General features: G+C 42.9%; 1 protein-coding gene across 1 annotated transcript in view; it reads right to left on the bottom strand.

Moving 5' to 3' along the window:
- The window catches only part of ube2o (ubiquitin-conjugating enzyme E2O), a 111,370-nt gene that overhangs the window by 62,060 nt on the left and 27,163 nt on the right, over window positions 1-22,147 (bottom strand). The gene's annotated exons all lie outside the window — the stretch shown is intronic.

The raw sequence follows: 22,147 nt of genomic DNA, 5'->3' as shown, positions 1-22,147 counted from the left end.
AGCTGGAACCCCATGAACTGTTCTGTGCCGTTATATACAGGAAGTGATGGATACGTGTTCTACATATTCTTACGAGTTCCCTCTAGCAGCGCAGTTGCTTCTCACAAGGTTCTTCCAAATTCAGAACAATTGTACTACTGGCCAATTATGGTCGTCTGTTAGGGATTAAAAATAAAAAAATATGCGATACTTTTAAAGGTGTCATTGCATCGTTTTTTCATTAATTGTGCGGTGGTCTCTAGTATAAATGAATGCCCTGTGAAAAAAAAAATGCTGTGGTGCTCCTGTTTCAGGCTGTTCTAGTTTGGTGGAGGAGTGGGTGGGGAGAGAACGACAGGATTTCAGCTCTTGAATATTCATGACATGTAAACTGCTTCTGATTGGCTAACAGCACTGTGACGCTCCCTCCAGTGGGTTATGGGCGAGGCCATGACTACTAATTTTCGAAGTGACGTAAGTTCGTAGGGCTTTTTCTGATTCGCTCGTTTTTCCGTCAATTTTCTTTCATAGGCTAATACAGGGAATGGGGGTAGAAGAACATTTTCACGTGCAGCATGCATATGCAACTCGGAGTGACCTATGGTATTTCAAAAAGAGCAAGTATTAAACGGTTTGTTGTGGAATGACACCTTTAATAATGACACGCCCACTCACTATTTTATTACACATTCAAACTTGATCTTCACAAAGAATAAAATAAAATTAATACAGGCCCAGGAGCACCAACTGCATCAAATCCTTTTCGCTGAGGAGGAGACGTTTATTTAGCATTTATAGAGTCTCTTTAAATGGAGGAGAGTCAGTGCTTTGTAAAAATCAGGGGTAAAACCGTAATTTGAAGCTTTTCCAAGCCGGGAACATCTCTGTGGCTTCTCTGTAACACAAGCTGCATTTTTGTCTTATTATTTTCAAGAGGGAAAGGAAAAACCAGGAACCTCTAGAACATAAGTGACAACTTGTTTCACAGCATTAAAGCTAGATGGCCTTTCGATTTCATAAAATCGGTGAAATTTAGTTCCCTCTGACATTTGGTCATTGCGATCCATGTTTATTTCTGGACTCTCTCACAAAAATATCAGGCCATTCCGTGGCTGGGAAGTTATTTAATTTGAAGAGATTCCCGAGCAAATAATGTGCATGAAATCGCTCGCTTCGCACAGTCAAACAGACAGAGGAAGTCTAAGTGCGCATGCACAGGTTTACCTTTGACCGTGCACTGACAGTTACATCATTCTGTCACTAAACGAACAGCTGATCAGACGGAGGTGCTTGCTCAGCGCCGATATTTATTAGTCTGGTCCTGTGTTTCCTTTCCTTAGCAACATAACGTCTTTTCTTCTCACTTTCCGTTACCGTAGTCGGTCTTTCATGTTTCATTCACACACTCACGTCCTCCATTTTTCTCTCCTGTTTCACTTTTGTATCCCACAATGCCTTGTGCAAACGGGGAAAGCCCACCACGTGATGTACGACCTTGTATCTTGAATTGCGTCATGGTGAAGCAGGCAAAAATAGTGGAGAAGTTGGGGCCATGTGGCCCTAAATTCATTAATTGTTCTATTTAAAAAAAAAACAAAAACAGTAATAAAATTGGAAGTCTGTGATTCGACTTCAGTAGCTTTCGGTCCACTTAACAAAAAAAATTGGGTGTCAGGGGAAATTCTTTCTATGACCTACACTTGAACAATCTGAAAGGCAGTCTACCTTTAAATGTAAAATTAAACATCCCATGATTGATTATTTTCCTATCATGGCACACCATTTCTTCATTACATAATAAACAGGACTGTCACCGCAAAAGACGCACAACCTTAGCTTCAAGAGCGAGTTAAATATAGAATCAGGGACGGTTCAGCATGTTTGAGATCCTTGACATACTTTTGCTTTCAGGTCAACGTTGTATAGCAAGATCCAAAAACCTGAATCATCAACCAACATCTGTTTTTCCTTCATCAGTTAGTTATCAAAACAAATAGAATTTGGTCATGTTATACTTCTGTTGCCATGGGAGCCAGCGAGACGCAAGACATACGAGTATGACTTTTGGGAACGGATGGTGAAATCATTAAAGAGTGAGGAGTTCAAGTAAATGCTATGCAGATATTAAAAAATAAATGTGCAGACTAGCAGACAGACAAGGAATCTCCAAGTAGCATACAGTTTAATAGGCTGAGATTTTGCCGATTCCTCAAAATAACTGCACGTCAAGACTCCAGAAAATGGTTTATTATGGTCTTCAGCACGCATGTTGTAGCCTGATTAATCCTGGAGTCCTCATATTTGCATGAAGCATATTCAAACACTGGGCTTCATTTAATCAAAAGGGATATGAACAAATTTCTTTGTATGAGAATCCAGTGAGATCTTATCCAACAAGAGCTCCCGAGTTTGTCTAAATTTACATATAAGGAGATTCACTAATGTGACCCTCATTTGATTTGCTTCAAATTGTATATTAGATAGAAGTCAAGTTTAAATAGCTTATTTTAATGACGTGCCAAATGGTATGAAAATTTCATTTCATAATGCCGTGAAAGAATGAAATCCAAAAGAAATCCTTAAAATTAAGGCAAATAAGACTAACCGTTCAGTCTGAACAAATGAAATGAAAGTCACTACGTTTACATGCACAAAATATTCTGGTTTTTGTCTTTATTCAGAAAGACAATATTCCTACCAAAATATTTTCATGGCTAAATAAAAATGATTATTATTATACATACAGGCCACTTTTTCCATGGAATAAAAACATGTATTCTATTCCCTTCTAGTGGGTTGATTGATGGCACGCAATATTATCATAATCGCTCATCCTCCGTGTATTACGCCACTCTCCCCAATGGAGGATGAACGTGCAATATTGTTATAATATTGCATGTTGTCAAGACATCGCGACGTCACATGTCAGAGCTCATGCGAAGATCCAGTGACAAAACTTTTCTGCTGCGCATGCGCACAATCATTTCTTTGTCAGCCAGGAAACAAAGAAGTCGAGGCTAACCCAGTGCTAGGTTTAAGCACTAAATAAATAAACTGAAACTAGACACGCTGAACACCTGAACGGCTACCGAAACTTCATTAAATATTCTTCATGCATATTTACAAGAGAAAAACAGACCAACGGACATCGAAAAACTGGAAGAGAGACAAGTCGGAGATGTAAAACTTCCGCGCTACCAAGTGACAGTGGCAGTTTGTAAACAAACATGGCCGTAAGGTTTGCTTCGTTAAAAGTGGAAGATTTAAAGAGAAAGATGCGCTGAACACCCAAAAGGCCACCAAAACGTCACTGGATATTCTTCACGCATATTTAGAAGAGAAAAACATACCAACGGACGTCGAAAAACTGGAAGAGAGAGCAATAGCAGAAATACAGTCAAAGTTCTACTTGGAGGTGAGGAAAAGTGACGGAGAATTACAAGAGGACTCCACTCGTGGACTTCACTCAGCAAAGCCCTTTTGTTTTGAACAAATGCAATGGAACAATTAACTTCGACCAAAAGTAACTTTCAACTTGAACTGTCAACCTGGATATAGCTTGTATACAAGTTGGGTTGTTCAGGTTTTTTGGACTTGTACAATTTTTATCGTTAGAACTTTGTACAATGGATTGGCAGAACACTGAATTACATTCGATCAGAATCAGCATTCAATATTGGCAAGTTACCCCGTTCTTAACTTTTTGTAAAATCTATAATTGTTCCATCAAATGTGTATATAGTATAATAATATTATTGGCTGGCTATTTTCGTGGTATATCAGATATAACCCATTCAGCTAACATATTGAACTCGTTTTCAACTCGTTCAATATCATGCTAGCTGAATGGAATATATCCGATATACCACGAAAAAAGCCAACCAATATTATTTAAATGCTAAATTCGGAATAAGGGCAGATTTGGAATATCCAAACAGATGATGCTGTTGACATGACCCAAATCGAATTGAGAATACTGTCATATTCAGAATAATAGTTGAATATTAGCGCTCATGTAAACGTACTGAGTGACAAAGATAGATAAAGTGTGCGTCTATTGTAGCCAACACGCTGCATTGGCTGAGCTGCATTACTGGAAAATTTAGCACATACTGTGCTTAGGAGGTGCGCTTTCACTGTTTAGTCATCATTTTGACATTCAACTTTCTGTGAGCTTTGTCTTTTATAGACTTTTGTAGGACACACAATGTAAGTCAGCTGTGGAATGAATGCAAATTAGGAAGTGGGGGCACGAGGTGGTGTTTTTTGCCCTTAAATAAATAAAATATATGAAATAATCTAAAATCATGAATTAAACTTCATGGTTGATTTTTTTTTTTAAAGAGACACATCCCTTTTAACAAGCTAACTAACAAATACAAGCTGATTCTACCTCGAGTGCACACAAGAAGTCATCCTTTAAAGCTTGACGGCCTTTCGATTTCATAAAATCGGAGAAATTTAGCTCCTTTTGAAATTTGGTCATTGTGATACATGTTTATTTCTGGAATATCTCTCAAAAAACATACACACCAGGCCATTCTGTGGCTGGGAAGTTATTTAATTTGAGGGGATTCCTGAGCAAATAATGTGCATGAAATTGCTCGCTTCGCGTAGTCAAGCAGACAGTATGCACATGCACAGGTTTACCTCTTCCTTTTTCTTCTTCTTTTGGGTTTTTACAGCAGCTGGCATCCACAGTGTTGCATTACTGCCATCTACAGGTTTACCTTTGACCGTGCACTGACTGTTCCATCATTCTGTCACTAAACGAACAGCTGATCACACAGATGCCCCTTTTCCACCAAAGCAGTTCCAGGGCTGGTTCGGGGCCAGTGCTTAGTTTGGAACCGGGTTTTCTGTTTCCACTGACAAAGAACTGGCTCTGGGGACAGAAAAAACGGTTCCAGGCTAGCACCAACTCTCTGCTGGGCCAGAGGAAAGAACCGCTTACGTCGGGGGGGGGGCGGAGTTGTTAAGACCAACAACAATAACAAGACCGTGAAAGATCGCCATTTTTAAGCGACGAGAAGCAGCAGCTGTACAAACGCGAAGTCATCCATTATTATTATTATTGTTGTTGTTGTTGCTTCTTCAGTGTTGTTTTTGCTTCGATATTCGCACCAAGGTTTATGCAAACGTAGCGACGTAACTGACGTATACAGCGACATAACTGACGTGACTTCCCTTAGCACCGCGAGCTATGGAAAAGCAAACTGGTTCTCAAATGGCTCGCAAGTTGAACGAGTTGTGAACCAACACCAGCACTGGCCCCGAACCAGCCCTGGAACTGATTTGGTGGAAAAGGGGTAAGAGGTGCTCGCTGACAGCCGATATTTATTAGTTTGGTCCTGCGTTTCCTTTCCTTCGTATACAGCATAACGTCTTTTCTTCTCGCTTTCCACTATTGTAGTCGACTTTTCACGTTTCACTCGCGTCCTCCATTTTCCTCTCCTGTTTCAAATTTGTATCCCACAATGCCTTGCGCAAACAGGGAAGGCCCACCACGTGATGCATGACGTAGGATCTTGGATTGCGTCATGGTGAAGCAAGAAATAATGGTGGAGAATTTAGGGTCATGTGGCCCTAAATTCATTAATTGTTCAATTAAAAAGAAAAAAGCTAATAAAGTTGGAAGTCTGTGATTCGAATTCAGTAGCTTTCGGTCCACTAAACAAAAATAATTGAGCATCGGGGAAAATTCTTTTTAGGACCTACACTTAAAATCTGAAAGGCAGTCTACCTTTAAATGACTCCAGTATTTTACGTAAACAGAACAAGAGAGAGTGTATATAAGATTAAAGACAGCTAGATATATCGCATTTAATTCCCCTCTGTCTGTGGCTGGTTTCTGGAAAGCATGCAGGACCCAAAAATTGCTGTTTAAAAAAAAATAAAATAACTAACTAACTAAATAAATAATAGTAAAAAACAACAACAGGAGTGACGACAGTCTTTGCTTGCTTTGCCATTACCTGTGTATTAAATAAAGCAGGCAGTACTGCTGATCTGAGCTTCCTAAGTGTCGCAGCAAGAACATGACAATTTTGAACTGATCAATATGAGGTTATTTATCAGACACGCCAACACAAATCCAAAGCAAGCATATGAGCCAAAAACTGATTTAGCACCCTTCTACAGCTTGAAGAATGCAATTAAATGCACACAGCCTGACTGCACATCAATATCTGGAGACTTTTCTGGTGACGTGGAAACTGGGTGACTATTAATAGCCATCAGGAGACTGGGCAACATCCTAAATCTCAGTGTCATACCGTACTGTAGCTTTGGCTCAACAGATATAGATGGGATGAGGAGATTGGCTAGAGATGATGTCATGTATGCAGCCGAGCTGATCAGGGGTGAGGCATCGCTCTCCTTGCAGCCTGCATTTTAAACAATAGGATGGAAGCAGCTCCGACGCTGACTCTTCAGTGACTCACTTGAATGTGTAGATATGCAGCAAAACAACACCCTCCACCTGCCCCTTTTCTCTCTGTCGCTAGTCTAAAACCGTGCAAGAGAGTGAGCACAACCGAGGCTTTTCTTGCTAAAGCTCATGCCCCACCTTGCATCTCAGCTATCCTCTGCTGGTCAATGCTGCAGCTAAAAAAAATAATAATTTTACCACAGAGAACAAGTATTGATCCAGGATCGGCTCTCGCTCCCATCACAACCCCCCCAAAAAAAGCTTCAAAAGCAGAAATACACCTTCGATTCCTTTTAACAGCTCGTCACATTGTGGTAAAATGAAACTCGATCCAAATCCCCCCCCCAACCACCTGAACCTGATGTTTAAAGCACTGGGATGACAGTAGATACTCCAGGTACCACTGAAATAACGCTTATAATGCAAGGAGTTTTTAAAACGCCATTAAAAACGTGGAATAAAATCTACACCAAAAAAGACAATCACAATTTCTCTTTTAAAAAATAAATAAATAGAAGCTGCTGAATACATATCAATACCTTTATGCCCATCTTACACAGTATGTTATTAGACATAACCAAATATTAATACATTATTCATACTGAACACTGAATATGAATAGTAGCTGCACTATTCTCATCTCATCTCATTATCTCTAGCCGCTTTATCCTGTTCTACAGGGTCGCAGGCAAGCCGGAGCCTATCCCAGCTGACTACGGGCGAAAGGCGGGGTACACCCTGGACAAGTCGCCAGGTCATCACAGGGCTGACACATTATACACAGACAACCATTCACATTCACACCTACGGTCAATTTAGAGTCACCAGTTAGCCTAACCTGCATGTCTTTGGACTGTGGGGGAAACCGGAGCACCCGGAGGAAACCCATGCGGACACGGGGAGAACATGCAAACTCCGCACAGAAAGGCCCTCGCTGGCCACGGGGCTCGAACCCGGACCTGCTGAGAGGCGACAGCACTAACCACTACACCACCGTGCCGCCCTGCACTATTCTTTTTTTGTTATAATTTATCAGACAGTTCCATGCGCATCACTATTCGAAATCAATTATGAACTTGTCTGATGTAGCTGTGAGGAACAACTGTTATAGCTGCTATAATGCAAGCGATAACAGGAACTCACTTGGTTCATGAACAAGCTCTCGTTTTGTCAAACAATAGTCAGGCTGTATCCCAACAACCAGTCATTGATTAATTTCCTTTCGTATAAATACACGGGTGATTAAAGGAAACAGCGTGCGCTGATTGTTCGAGAAATTCGGACTATTTCTCAATAAATCACCTTGAGTGACGCAGCAAAATGGCGGCCAATCGCTTTGTCACAGTAAGTGAGGAAGAATTACAAATATTATGAAAGAAAATACTGTTCCTAAAAAGCACTGAAGATGCGACGACGTTTGGTTTAAAACTATTCCAAGGTAAGGTGGACTTGTGATTTATGAATTTCAAAACAAAGTATTTTATGCGAGTTGTGTAGATAAGTGGCAAGACCGTGCTGTACTGTTAGCACATTTGCATGCCGCTTTTGAAGTCTGAAATAATTATTTTTATTAAACAATCAATCACCGATGTATTTATGCTAAAATATTATCCACATCAGGCTCAGTGAATATTGGTGATTATTATACATACGGGTCACTTTTTCCATGGAATAAAAACGTGTTCTATTCCCTTCTAGCATGTTTATTGATGGCATGCAATATTGTTCTCATATCGCTAGGCTTGGGCGGTATCCATTTTTTCATACCCCGGTATATTCCTGACTAAATACCCCGGTATGCCGGTATTTACGGGTTTTATTTTTTTTGTGTGTGTGTTTTTTATATATACTATTGTAGGCTTTATTTCATATCTTCTTCACATTCTATAGTAATTATGTTTCTTTGTTATTCTATTTTTTATCTATTCTGTTTTAGATATTCTGTATTTGATATTCTAAAACAGGATAAAGCGGCTAAAGATAATGAGATGAGAAACAGTTGAAATGTTTAAAGACATTTATTTAAACTGCCAGGATGACATGTTTTTGAACTCAGTGCCAAGCAATCAAGTAGGCCTATATTAATATTGGAAATAAAAACACACATTAATAAAAATAAGTGCAAACGCCAACAAAGCCAGCAGAAAACAAAACATTGCATGCGAGTTCAAATCGCATCTTCTGTAAATCAAAAGAAAATGATTTGCCTAATTCAAGCAATAACAGGTAGCTTTTTCCACTCAAACAGGCAAATAGGCTATACAAGTAATGAAATAAAGCTATTTCGGGCTGCTAGTAGGCTGTGCCCATTTAGAAGAAAATTAGGAATGCACTAAAAGCCTCTTTATGCAAAGCAAACGGGTTAGCATCCTTAGCTGAGTGATTGGAGAGAACTCAAAATATAATGCAATTCAGTGCAATAGCCAATCCAAGGCAGAAACAACAAACATGAACAGAAACCATACATGGGGCCCCATGCTCCCAATAGCCTAAATGAAAATAATTCGCTAACTTAAATTTACATTTCTGGTAGTGGTAGGCCACAAGCAATTCTTAATTTCTATCAAACATTCTTTGCCAAGAACACCAGCATATTTACTTTATCTGGCTTCAGTTGGCAACGCTGTGGTGTGACCGTATTTCCTGCTGTACTGAATACGCGCTCAGATGCAGCGCTTGTCGCGCATATGCAGAGGAATTTGCGGGCAACTTTTGACATCATTGGCAAACGTGTTTCATTCAGTTTCTGCCATTCAAGCGGATTTTCTTCAGCATGGATTGTGTCCTCTTGCGCATATACTGACAGTTGTGCCTGTGCACGCGCCGCTCGGCTCACCTTTATCATTCGGCAGAAAACCAAAATGCTCCCAGACAACGGCGGAGGCATTGGCCTTTTTGACTAATTCCGCACCGCCATCATTTGCAGTCGCCATCCTCACGCACTGACTGGGCCAACTGTCGCTGCTGCCTGTTGACCAAAGATTCTAGAATCTTTGCTGTTGACCCGCAAACTGCCATCTAGTGGCGTGCGCGCGCTGTACCAGAGACGGTTGTACTATAATAAAAGGACATTACAGTCGTTTCAAGTAAGTTGGATAAAAATACAAATATATTTATTTTTGACGGTATTAAAAATATAATCGGCGGTATTTTTTCGTACCGCGGTACACGATATTTTCACCATACCGCCCAAGCCTATTATCCTCCATGTATTACGCCACTCTCCTCAATGGAAAATGAGCACGCAATATTGTTATAATATTGCACGTTGTCAAGACAACATGACGTCACATATTGGAGCTCATGAAAAGACAATGACAAAACTTTTCTGCTGCGCATGTGTACGATCATTTCTTTGTCAGCCGGGAGAGAGAAGACGAGGCTCATCCAGTGCTAGGATTAAGCACTAAATAAATAAACTGAAAGCTGAAAACTACAGATGCACTGAACACTCAAAAGGCTACTGAAACTTCATTAGATATTCTTCATTCATATTTACAAGAGAAAAACATATCAACGGACATCGAAAAACTGGAAGAGAGACATGTTGGAGATGTAAAACTTCCGTGCTAGCGAGTGACTGTGACGGTTTGTAAATAAACATGGCCATGAAGTTTGCACACTAAATTACAAAAGGTATAATAATAATAATAATAATAATAATAATAATGATGGCTTTTTCCCCCCGTGGTCCATCAGATGTATTCCATTCAGCTAGCATGATACTGAACCCGTCTTCGGCTTGTTAAATATCATGCTAGCTGAATGGAATACATCTGATATACCACTCAAAGTCAGCCAATATTATTTCAATAATAATCTCGATCTCACCTTCGGCAAATAATTGTTAAATAAAAATTGCACCCCATTGCATTTGATTCCTTGCTTATCAAGCAGCCCTAAACAATCAATCATATTCTACAGCATTGCTTCATCTCACATGCACCTATTCCTCTGTGTTTTATTATTCAAGCTCTTTGTAACTTCTAGTAGCAGGTTATAATGACATACCTGCTGCCTCCAAACAGTAAGATGCAAAAGGATTTAGAAGGGGGGGGGGGGGGGGGGGGGGGAGTCATTTATCATCATTGTCTTGTGGAGCATATTACTGTCTAGTGGAAGCCTTACTGAGAGGAATGAGGTGAAGTTGTTTTAGCTTACAACAACAAACTTCACTTGGCTGAGCTCAAAATTAGGAAGCAGGGATTGATTACAGCGAATCGATACGAATCTGTTCGGCCACTGTGTTTGTTTTTACTTGCTGGGCTAATGAGCAAAACGCTACCTACATCCCTGAGCGAGACAAAGGGAGAGGGAGGGACTGCAGCAGTGGACTGCAGCAGAGGATGAGGCACGCCTTAAACTGCAGACACGCCCCCCCCCCACACACACACTCCTTTAGCTCTCCTCAGTATTTAATATGCAATGTTGTGGGTTGAGCTTAACATGCAACACAACTCTAAGAAAAGCAACACAGTATTTAAAAAAAAAAAAAAAAGATTTATTACATAAAATTGTAAATATTTGGGCTAAGGGAAGGGAAAGACAGTACATGCACAAAATCCCAGATTTCCACCTGTTCTCATGCTAACCAAGGATGTGTTTTTGACTCTCAGCCACTTGTTTCCATGGTACACAATGTGCAGTAATATGATGCATGAATAATATGCAGTTCCACAGCTTGAGTAATGGACAGATGATAAAGGTTTATTCGCAGTGAGTCTGAGGCTAACGTTTTACATTCTTTGCTGTAAGGGTGTTATGGTTTGCATTTTTCACGGTATAAATACCCGAGTCCAAAATGATCACGATATTAACTGACCATTTCAAAGCGCACAAGCTAGAGGGGAAAGTTAAATTAAATTAAACATTTAGCATAAGATCTTTAGTAGAAGTGTCTTATTTCTGAGAATGACTTGACCATAAAATCCGGCACTGTCAGCGTCGTAGATATGGAACTGTTGTATAAAAGCAATATCGCGTTTGCAACATGTGTGGTTATGCTGAAGATCAGTACAGCTGCGATTCAGCTGTGCTGATATTCGGTATAACTACACTCTTGCTCGTGAGATGTTGCTTAAATATAAAATATTAAGCCTGCACACTTTTTCTTCATTTTGGATATGAAAGACTTTTGAAAGGACATCGCTGGCAAAGAGCAATGAGGTGAAAGAAGTATTCAACTGGGGGGAAAAAAAAAAAAAAAGTTAGTTAGTGGGACTAGACTTTTTTTTTTTGCATTTAAAAAGATCCACTCAAGTGGTGCGACTAAACAAAAAACAACTGTCTTCTTTTGCATGAAGAGAACACACGTATACATCATTGTACATTAAAAACACACGCACACACAGAAATAAGCATCTTTACCATTAAAATGATTTGTAACATACTAGATCTTACACTTCATTTTAGGACTGAATTTCAGATTTTTCAGGTTTAGGTCATTTAAAAATAAATAAATAAATAAATAAATAAATAAATTTCCCCCGACAGCCAATTATTTTTGTTTAGTGGACTAAAAACTACTGAATTCGAATCACAGACTTCCAATTTTATTGAATAGAGCAATTAATTAATTTTGGGCCACGTGGCCCCAAATTCTCCAGTATTATTTCTTGCTTCACCATGACACAATACAAAGATGCTACGTCATACATCACGTGGTGGGGCTTTCCCCGTTCGCGCAAGGCACTGTGGGATACAAATTTGAAACAGAAGAGGAAAATGGAGGACGTGAACGAAACGTGAAAGACCGACTACAGTAACGGAAAGCAAGAAGAAAAAGGCGTTATATACGAAGGAAAGGAAACGCAGGACCAAACTAATAAATATCGGTGGTCAGCGAGCACCTCGGTGTGATCAGCTGTTCGTTTAGCGACAGAATGATGTAACTGTCAGGGAAACCTGTAGATGGCAGTAATGCAACACTGAATGCCAGCTACCGTCAAATCCAAGAGAAGACGCCGAAAGGTAAAAATGCATATACCAGACGTCCCCTGTCTGCTTGACTGCATGAAGTGAGTGATTTTATGCGCATTATTTGCTCGGGATCCCCTCAAATTAAATAACTTCCCCAGCCACAGAATGGCCTGGGTTCCTTTTTTTTTTTTTAAAGATATTAGAGAAATAAACATCACAATGACCGTATTTCAGAGGGAACTAAATTTCACCGGTGTTATGAAATCGAAAGGCCGTCAACTTTTAAATGATATAATTCTGGACATGTACAATGTTGGCCAAGTCAAACATACATTGATTTTGAAGTTAAACAGATTTTATTTCCCAGTAATGAACTTAAAATAGGCATGTAAAGATTCACCCAATTCACAATTCAATTGTGTCACCATTTTTGAAAAAATATTAAATTAAAAAAATGTTTATTCTCCCCCAAAACCGCAACATTTATTTTCCTATTCTTTAGCAACTTAAACATTCCTTTTGTTAAATTGAGTTTAATTTTCTTAATAAATCAACAATTTACGCACATTTGTAAAGGTCGGAGTAGAATATAAAAGCCGATTAACTAAAAGATTTTTTATTAAAAATGAAAACGCTAATAACAAATGAACCTTTTCGTAATAAACTTATTTCTACTACCTCCATCTGCGTTCTTTTTCTTTAACTTTCAGCAGTCTGTAAAAAGAGAGCTTGGATTTCTTGTTCAATTTATTTGTACAATCACACAACAGCTCTTTCCCCAGTTGAGATCTATCTTTTTGTGTTTTTGCTGTGTTACTTCCGCCTAGGGTGAAGTCACGCGCATTCCTGCTACTGTAGATTATTGCTGTCTAAACAAACAAACAAAAAAAATTACAGCTAGGAAAAGCCAAGATATTACGCAGCCTGAAAATAATCATGATTCGTTTTTTATTTCTTCAAATTATCAAATTTGTAATCGTGACTCATCAAGATATATATATATACAGTTAAAGAAAGTAAAGGTGAATCTAAATGTGAGAGCGGGTGGAGCCTCCAACGTGTCGGTTAATATCGGAGAGTTCAAAACACCTACACACATCTCTTTTTATTTGGGGAAAATGGGCAAGACTGCTTTTCATGCATTTTTGAGTGCTAACTTACTAAATGCTAAAACACAGAGTTTCTAAACATTGGCAGGTCTCCAGCTAGAGGCATGCACACACCCCAGTACTCTCTGTATCACGATTAAGAATTTGCTCCTGGAGCTCTTCCAAACATGCTAACGGATAAATTTAATCCCCACACACACACACACACTCTCTCTCACACACACACACACACACACACACACACAGAGTATAGACACAGCTGTGTAAGTGTGTCACTTCAAACCTGCTCATCTTTGCTCAACCTAACTGAATTAAAATACATGACAGGAGAAACTTGAGACAGAGTACATGGAGCCCAGACTAGTTAATTCCATTAAAGACTCCGATCTGATATACCAACACCAGACAGAAGCACTTGCTGGCATTGGCTAATGGGGAGTCACGAACAGCTTCGCTATATGCCTTCTAGCTCCTTATCAGCCACAGACTGAAGCACTGTAGTTTGCTTTTCCACCTCGTTTAGCACACTAGATTTGACTCAGTGAAGCCTCCTTTCCTTTGTGGTCTAAACCTGATGCTTGAATTTCATTGTATTACAATCTGGTTCTGGGCTCGATTGAAGTAGGGTTCAACTAACCAACCAACCAACCAAGTTCCAGAACAACCCTTGGACATGGTCAATTAGTTACTGAGATCACAAAATTGTAACAATTTACCTGTAAATTTCAGAACAAATACAAGATCAACTGTCAGGCACTGCTCACTTGCGTATCCCCCCTACTCTCGCTTATATCAGAATGCGAGCAATCGAAGGAATAGGACACTTACTATGAATGTTGACTTCAACAAATAATGAACCCTGAAACAAGTAAGGAAAGAGCAATGTTCTCCCCAGGGATTTCAAATAGCATCCTGGTAAACTGTCATTTTGAAATAGCATTTTGCTTCTTGAAATAGCATCAAAATCCACCCTATATGTTTTGGAAATACATTCAGTCGGTAAACAGGAAGTCAACACGCGACAGACCTGCAAACAGCATACCTGGTATAGAACCCTAAGCTGAAGCTCGGTACCAAATATCAACCAAGTGTGATTTGTAGTTGCTGAGAAAAGTGTTACGAACATTTTGTAAGTCCATGTTATATGTTTCGTAAATACATTCAGTCGATAAACAGGAAGTCGATGTGCGACAGACCTGAAAACGGTATACACAGTATAAAACCCCAAGCTGAAGTTTGGTACCAAGTGGCTATGATTTGTGGTTGCTGAGAAAAAGGGCGTTTCGGTCTGACGGACAGAGGTAAACCAGTATTAATAAAATATTACAGTATTTTTTGACCTGCAACATATACATCTAAGGCCAAGTTTACATTAGACCGTATCTGTCTCGTTTTCTTCGCGGACGCACTGTCCGTTTACGTTAAAACGCCTGGAAACGCCGAGAAACGGGAATCCGCCAGGGTCCACGTATTCAATCCAGATTGTGTCTGGTCCGGTGCTGTGTAAACATTGAGAATACGCGGATACGGATGTGCCCCTCCTTGAACTGCCACCTTATTGTGGTGGAGGGGTTTGTGTGCTTGAATGATCCTAGGAGCTATGTTGTCGGGGGCATTATGCCCCTGTCAGGGTTTCCCAAGGCAGACAGGTCCTAGGTGACAGGCCAGACTAAGAGCAGTTCACCAAAACCCCTATGGAGAAAAATCCGAGGACCGTGACGTCGCCCGGGATGACGCAGCCGGGGCCCCACCCTGGAGCCAGGCCCGGGGTTGGGGCTCGTATGCGAGCGCTTGGTGGCCGGGCCTTTGCCCATGGGGCCCGGCCGGGCTCAGCCCGAAGAGCTGACGTGGGCCCGACCTCCTGTGGGTTCACCACCCACAGAGGTAGCAGTAGGGGACTGGTGCAATGTGGATTGGGTGGCAGTCGAAGGCAGGGGCTTCTGTTGGGACATGGAATGTCACTTCGCTGGGGGGGAAAGAGCCTGAGCTTGTGCGGGAGGTTGAGAGGTACCGGCTAGAGATAGTCGGGCTCACCTCCACGCACAGCTTGGGCTCTGGAACCCAGCTCCTCGAGAGGGGCTGGACTCTCCACTTCTCTGGAGTCGCCCGTGGTGAGCGGCGGCGGGCTGGTGTGGGCTTGCTTATAGCTCCCCAGCTCAGCCGCCATGTGTTGGAGTTTACCCCAGTGAACGAGAGGGTCGCCTCGCTGCGCCTTCGGATTGGGGAGAGGGCTCTTGCTGTTGTTTGTGCCTATGGCCCAAATAGCAGTATAGAGTATCCGGCCTTCTTGGAGTCCCTGGGAGAGGTACTGAGGAGTGCTCAGACTGGGGACTCCATTGTGTTACTGGGGGACTTCAATGCTCACGTGGGAGATGACAGTGACACCTGGAGGGGCGTGGTTGGGAGGAACGGCCTCCCCGATCTGAACCCGAGTGGTGTTTTGTTATTGGACTTCTGTGCTAGTCACGGTTTGTCCATAACGAACACCATGTTCGAGCATAGGGGTGTCCATAAGTGCACGTGGCACCAGGACACCTTAGGTCGGAGGTCAATGATAGACTTTGTAGTCGTTTCATCTGATCTCCGGCCCTATGTCTTGGACACTCGGGTGAAGAGAGGGGCTGAGCTGTCAACTGATCACCACCTGGTGGTGAGTTGGATCCGCTGGCGGAGGAGGAAGCTGGACAGACCTGGCAGGCCCAAACGTATGGTGAGGGTCTGCTGGGAACGTCTGGCCGAGCACTCTGTCGGGGAGGTCTTTAACTCCCACCTCCGGGAGAGCTTTTCCCAGCTTCCGAGGGAGGCGGGGGACATTGAGTCTGAGTGGACCATGTTCTCTACCTCCATTGTGGACGCAGCTGTTCAGAGCTGTGGCCGCAAGGTCTCCGGTGCCTGTCGTGGCGGCAATCCCCGAACCCGGTGGTGGACACCAGAAGTAAGGGATGCCGTCAAGCTGAAGAAGGAGTCCTATCGGGCCATGTTAACCTCCAGGACTCCCGAGGCAGCTGACGGGTATCGGCAGGCCAGGCGTGCTGCAGCTCGGGCAGTTGCGGAGGCAAAAACTCGGAACTGGGAGGAGTTCGGGGAGGCCATGGAGAAGGACTATCGGTCGGCCTCGAAGAAATTCTGGCAAACCGTCCGGCGCCTCAGGAGGGGGAAGCAGTACTCTGCCAACACTGTTTACAGTGCGGGTGGGGAGCTGTTGACCTCGACTGGGGACATTGTCGGGCGGTGGAAGGAATACTTTGAGGATCTCCTCAATCCCACCGTCATGTCTTCCACTGAGGAGACTGAGGCTGATGACTCAGAGGTGGACTCGTCCATTACCCAAGCCGAAGTCACTGAGGTGGTTTGCAAGCTCCTCGGTGGCAAGGCACCGGGGGTGGATGAGATCCGCCCTGAGTATCTCAAGTCTCTGGATGTTGTGGGGCTGTCTTGGTTGACACGCCTCTGCAACATCGCGTGGCGGTCAGGGACAGTGCCTCTGGAGTGGCAGACTGGGGTGGTGGTCCCTCTTTTTAAGAAAGGGGACCGGAGAGTGTGCCCCAATTATAGGGGAATCACACTTCTCAGCCTCCCAGGGAAGGTTTACTCCAGGGTACTGGAGAGGAGAATTCGACCAATAGTCGAACCTCGGATCCAGGAGGAACAATGCGGTTTTCGTCCTGGTCGCGGAACACTGGACCAGCTCTATACCCTTCATAGGGTGCTCGAGGGTTCATGGGAGTTTGCCCAACCAATCCACATGTGCTTTGTGGATCTGGAGAAGGCATTCGACCGTGTCCCCCGTAGTATTCTGTGGGGGGTGCTTCGGGAGTATGGGGTTCAGGGCTCTTTGCTAAGGGCTGTCCGGTCCCTGTACGAACGGAGCAGGAGTCTGGTTCGCATTGCCGGCAGTAAATCAGACCTGTTCCCAGTGCATGTTGGACTCCGGCAGGGCTGCCCTTTGTCACCGGTTCTGTTCATAATTTTTATGGACAGAATTTCTAGGCGCAGCCAGGGGCCAGAAGGAATCCTGTTTGGGAACCACAGGATTTCATCTCTGCTTTTTGCGGATGATGTTGTCCTGTTGGCTTCTTCAAACCAGGACCTTCAGCATGCACTGGGGCGGTTTGCAGTCGAGTGTGAAGCGCCTGGGATGAGAATCAGCACCTCCAAGTCCGAGGCCATGGTTCTCGACCGGAAAAGGGTGGCTTGCCCTCTCCAGGTTGGTGGAGAAGTTCTGCCTCAAGTGGAGGAGTTTAAGTATCTCGGGATCTTGTTCACGAGTGAGGGAAGGATAGAGCGTGAGATCGACAGGCGGATCGATGCAGCCTCTGCAGTGATGCGGTCGCTTTACCGGTCCATTGTGGTGAAGGAGCTGAGCCAAAAGGCGAAGCTCTCAATTTACCGGTCGATCTACGTTCCGACTCTCACCTATGGTCATGAGCTTTGGGTAATGACCGAAAGGACAAGATCGCGGATACAAGCGGCCGAAATGAGTTTCCTTCGCAGGGTGGCTGGGCGCTCCCTTAGAGATAGGGTGAGAAGCACAGTCACTCGGGAGGAGCTCGGAGTAGAGCCGCTGCTGCTCCACATCGAGAGGAATCAGCTGAGGTGGCTCGGGCATCTTTTTCGGATGCCTCCTGGACGCCTCCCTGGGGAGGTGTTCCAGGCATGTCCCCCCGGGAGGAGGCCCCGGGGAAGACCCAGGACACGCTGGAGGGACTATGTCTCTCGGCTGGCCTGGGAACGCCTCGGTGTTCTTCCCGAGGAGCTGGCCGAGGTGTCTGGGGAAAGGGAAGTTTGGGCTTCCCTGCTTAGACTGCTGCCTCCGCGACCCGGTCCCGGATAAAGCGGAAGAAGACGAGACGAGACGAGACACGCTGTGCTGAGCTCTAGCTGGCGTCGTCATTGGACAACGGCACTGTGACATCCACCTTCCTGATTCGCTGGCGTTGGTCATGTGACGCGACTGCTGAAAAACAGCGCGGACTTCCGCCTTGTATCACCTTTCATTAAAGAGTATAAAAGTATGAAAATACTGCAAATACTGATGCAAATACTGCCCATTGTGTAGTTGTGATTGTCTTTAGGCTTCCCATCCTTCCACTTGCAAGTGGTAAGTGACGCGCATGCCCAATATGCACTGGGATCACACACACAGCGGCTCAGTCCCGAATCACTGCTCGTGCGCTTCACTCGCGCGCTCTGTGAGCTGCGCAGGGCCGGAGTGCGCACCCTCCAGAGGGCACTCGCTGTTCAGGGTGGAGTGATTTGGAGCGCAGGATGCCTGCGGAGCCGAGCGTATCCGTGTATTGGCGTTGCTGTGTGCACGCGAATCGTGTATTGGCGTTGCTGTGTGCACGCTAATCGTTTTAAAAACGTTAATCTGATGATCCGCTGGTAGTCTAATGTAAACCCCACCTAACTCTGGTGAACTTTTTTTTTTAAAAGGACCAAACATAATTGGACAAACTAACCACCAGAAATTAAGTGGTCTGAGACACCACTTATCATCCACCTACAATGCAGTCCTTGGCACACTTCCCAGAAAACCGAATACACATCCATACCAAGACTCAGCTGACTTTAAGGCCTCACATGATGGCAGAGAGCACCAACGACCCACAGATTACACCCTAACGACTCTCTAGGCTGCTAACACCATTCACACCCGGCCTCCAGGGACCCGAGCACCTACAGGATGACTGAGGCCCTGTCCACACGGCAACAGATTCAGGTGAATCTGATAAAATTGTTTATCGTTTCGGCCTGGCGTCCACACGGCACCGGCGTTTTGGGTGCCCCACAACGATATTTTTTGAGAACGGGTTCCAGAGTGGAAAAATCTGGCAACGGCGCCGTTCCGAAGTCGTCTGGATGAGTAGAACGGATTTGTTTACGATGACGTCACAACCACATGACTAGAACAAGCAGCACTCTCGCGGTTTTGTATGAACCACTGCATTGCATTCACTTTTGTATACAGCTTTTCTTTTAAATAAACAAGTAACTGAACCATTTCTTGAATAAGACTGCTTTTCAAAATGTTCACACACAATAAGAAAATTAAAAGTTATATAAAACTATGCACACTAATAAAACTAATTTGTACACACAGAAGGCACAATTTCCTCGTGTAGTCGCAGCCATCTTCTTGTTGTGTGTTTGTTCCTGACAGTGCTTCACGCTGGGTAGAAGAAGGGGTTTATGCGCATGCGTCTACTTCTATTGTTCTGGTGTCTCCGATGGGACCGTCTTACAGCGCCCCTAGAGGTGTGGCATGTGTATTGCATCGTTTTCAGCAAGCGTTGCATTGCCATATGTACCTGATATTTTACTGATCCGTTGCCCCTGTGGACGCGATATTTTTTTTAATAAAATCTCATTGCCGTTGTCGTGTGGATGTAGCCTGAGTGTGTCAACAACTCATGTGACCTCAACGACTCTCCTTAGGGTTGCTTTTGGTCCACTAGAGGATAAATACCTGGAACTCCTCACTAGTCAGACAGAACTGAAGAAGCCTTTTGGATGAGAGGTGAAACGTCTTCAAGAATTTCAAGCAAGTCCAGTTGCCTTCTTTAGCACCTACAGATCTGAAATTAAATTAATCATTTTTAATACTTGGCTGCCAATCAGGAACCCACAGACCTCACCAAATGCTGGGTTTTGTCCCTGGTGATGCTCAGTCAGGCCTTTACTACAGCTGTCTTCAGTCTGTGCCTATTCTTGAAGTGTTGTGCTATTCAGTTTTGCCTTGAGCAGGTAAAATGCATGCTCAATTGGATTCAGGTCAGGTGACTGACTTGGCCATTGCAGAACATTTCACTTCTTTGCAGAGATTTTGACTGAACCTGAGCTGATAATACAACCCTGTACACTTCAAAATTCATCTTGCTGCTTTTATCAGCAATCATAATCAACAAGAAGACAGAGTTGTCTATATCCTCCACCCTATATACCAAGTTTCAAGATATTGTCACATTTTTCAAGTTCTGCTGCAGGAAACCAACCCTACCTCTTTACACTGACCTCAGCAGCCCATGGCATAAACTCACCAGACCTTTGGTCCAGGTGAGCTAAAAATTTAAATTTCTCAAAATTTCTTAGCATCAAAAGGCACATATACATTAATCAATCAACACATACCAACTTTCATGACCAGACCACTCAGTTTTCAAGTTCTGCTCCGGAAACAAAACATACCCAAGACTAACCTGAGAGACCAAGTCTGAAACTGTTTCCATGGAAACATGAAAAATTTAAATTTTTCAAATTTCTTAGTATGAAAAGGCACATCTACATCACCTTGTTAACTTGTATACCAAGTTTCAAATCCGTATCATGAAGTGTTTTGGATATATGCTCCGGAAACGAACATTGCTCTTAGAAACCGAGTCAAAATCTATTTAAGGTAAAAATTTGAAAAATACTTTTTTTTTTCCAAAAATCCAAAATAGCAAAAGGCACCAGTTCACATGTTGCTTGATATGTATGCAAAGTTTCATGAAGGTATCTTTAAGGAGTTTTAAAATATATGGCCTGGAAACGAAAACGTCACCAGATGGACGGACGACTGAACCCCGTTTCTATAACTTCGTTTGGGCGGGGGATAATAAATACAAGGGAACCTGTTCCACTGACAAGGTGGTGTGCTTTGGATCATGAGCATTTCCTTCCCTTCTTCACACGCTTCTCTTCCCATCACTCTGATACAAGGTGATCTTTGTCTCATTTGTCTATAGGATGTTGTTCTACAACTGCACGGGCTTTTTTAAAAAAGATAATTTGGGTAAACCGTAATCTGGTGTTCCTGTTTTTGAGGTTTACATCATGTTGTAAACCCTCTATGTTTACTCTGGTTTAGTCTTCTCTTGACTGTTGACCGACACAGATGTACCTATCTCCAGGTCTGTGTTCTTGATCTGGCAAACTGCTGTGAAAGAGTATTTTTTGAATCAGGGAAAGAATTCTTGTCCATCTACAGCAGCTGTTTTCCAAAGTCTTCCTGGCCTTTCAGTGTTCCCGAGCTCACCAGCATGAGCTTTCTTTTCAAGAACATACCAAAGAGTTGATTTGGCCACACCTAATGTTTTTGCCATCTCGCTGAGGAGTTTGTTCTGATGATGGCTTGCTTGATAGGCAGTGACAGCAATATTGAGCGTTAACAGCAACAGATTCCAAATGCAAATACTACACTTGAAAATCAACTCTAGACCTTTTACCTGCTTTTACTGCTAAGGGAGGGTAAAATTCATCGATAAAGGGGAACTGAAGTCATTTTTAAACTTGCTTTATTTCTTAATTAACGTGTTATTCAATTACGTTTTCGGTTTTAGTAACCTTATCTCGTGACTCGTATTGGAATAGCAATTAAATATTATACTTATTGGCCTATTCGGTTTTCAGCCATGTTGAATGTAGTTCATTTGGTCCACGGCAGGCGTCACTTACCTGCACGATCTTCACGAGACTTGTGAAAGACTTTGAAATGTGAAATGTCAGCGCCGCCATTTTGAAAACCGTTTTCCAAGCGAAATATTGCACAAAAACGAGTTTAAATGACGATTACTGCCTACTTTTTTCAAATTTTCCTGATTGGTATCAAAACAAAAACAAAACTTCCAGCTTGATTACATCAGCATTCGAAAGAGGACGCGCGCGGCTTTTGACAACATTGGTAGATGTTGGCCACTTTGATTTCCGCTGTACGTTTTACTTCTGTCCT

The sequence above is a fragment of the Neoarius graeffei genome, chromosome 4 (genome assembly GCF_027579695.1).
Source record: "Neoarius graeffei isolate fNeoGra1 chromosome 4, fNeoGra1.pri, whole genome shotgun sequence".
In the NCBI taxonomy this organism is placed as follows: domain Eukaryota; kingdom Metazoa; phylum Chordata; class Actinopteri; order Siluriformes; family Ariidae; genus Neoarius; species Neoarius graeffei.
Note: the sequence above shows the minus strand (reverse complement) of the source record. Positions and strands in the feature narration are given on the sequence as shown.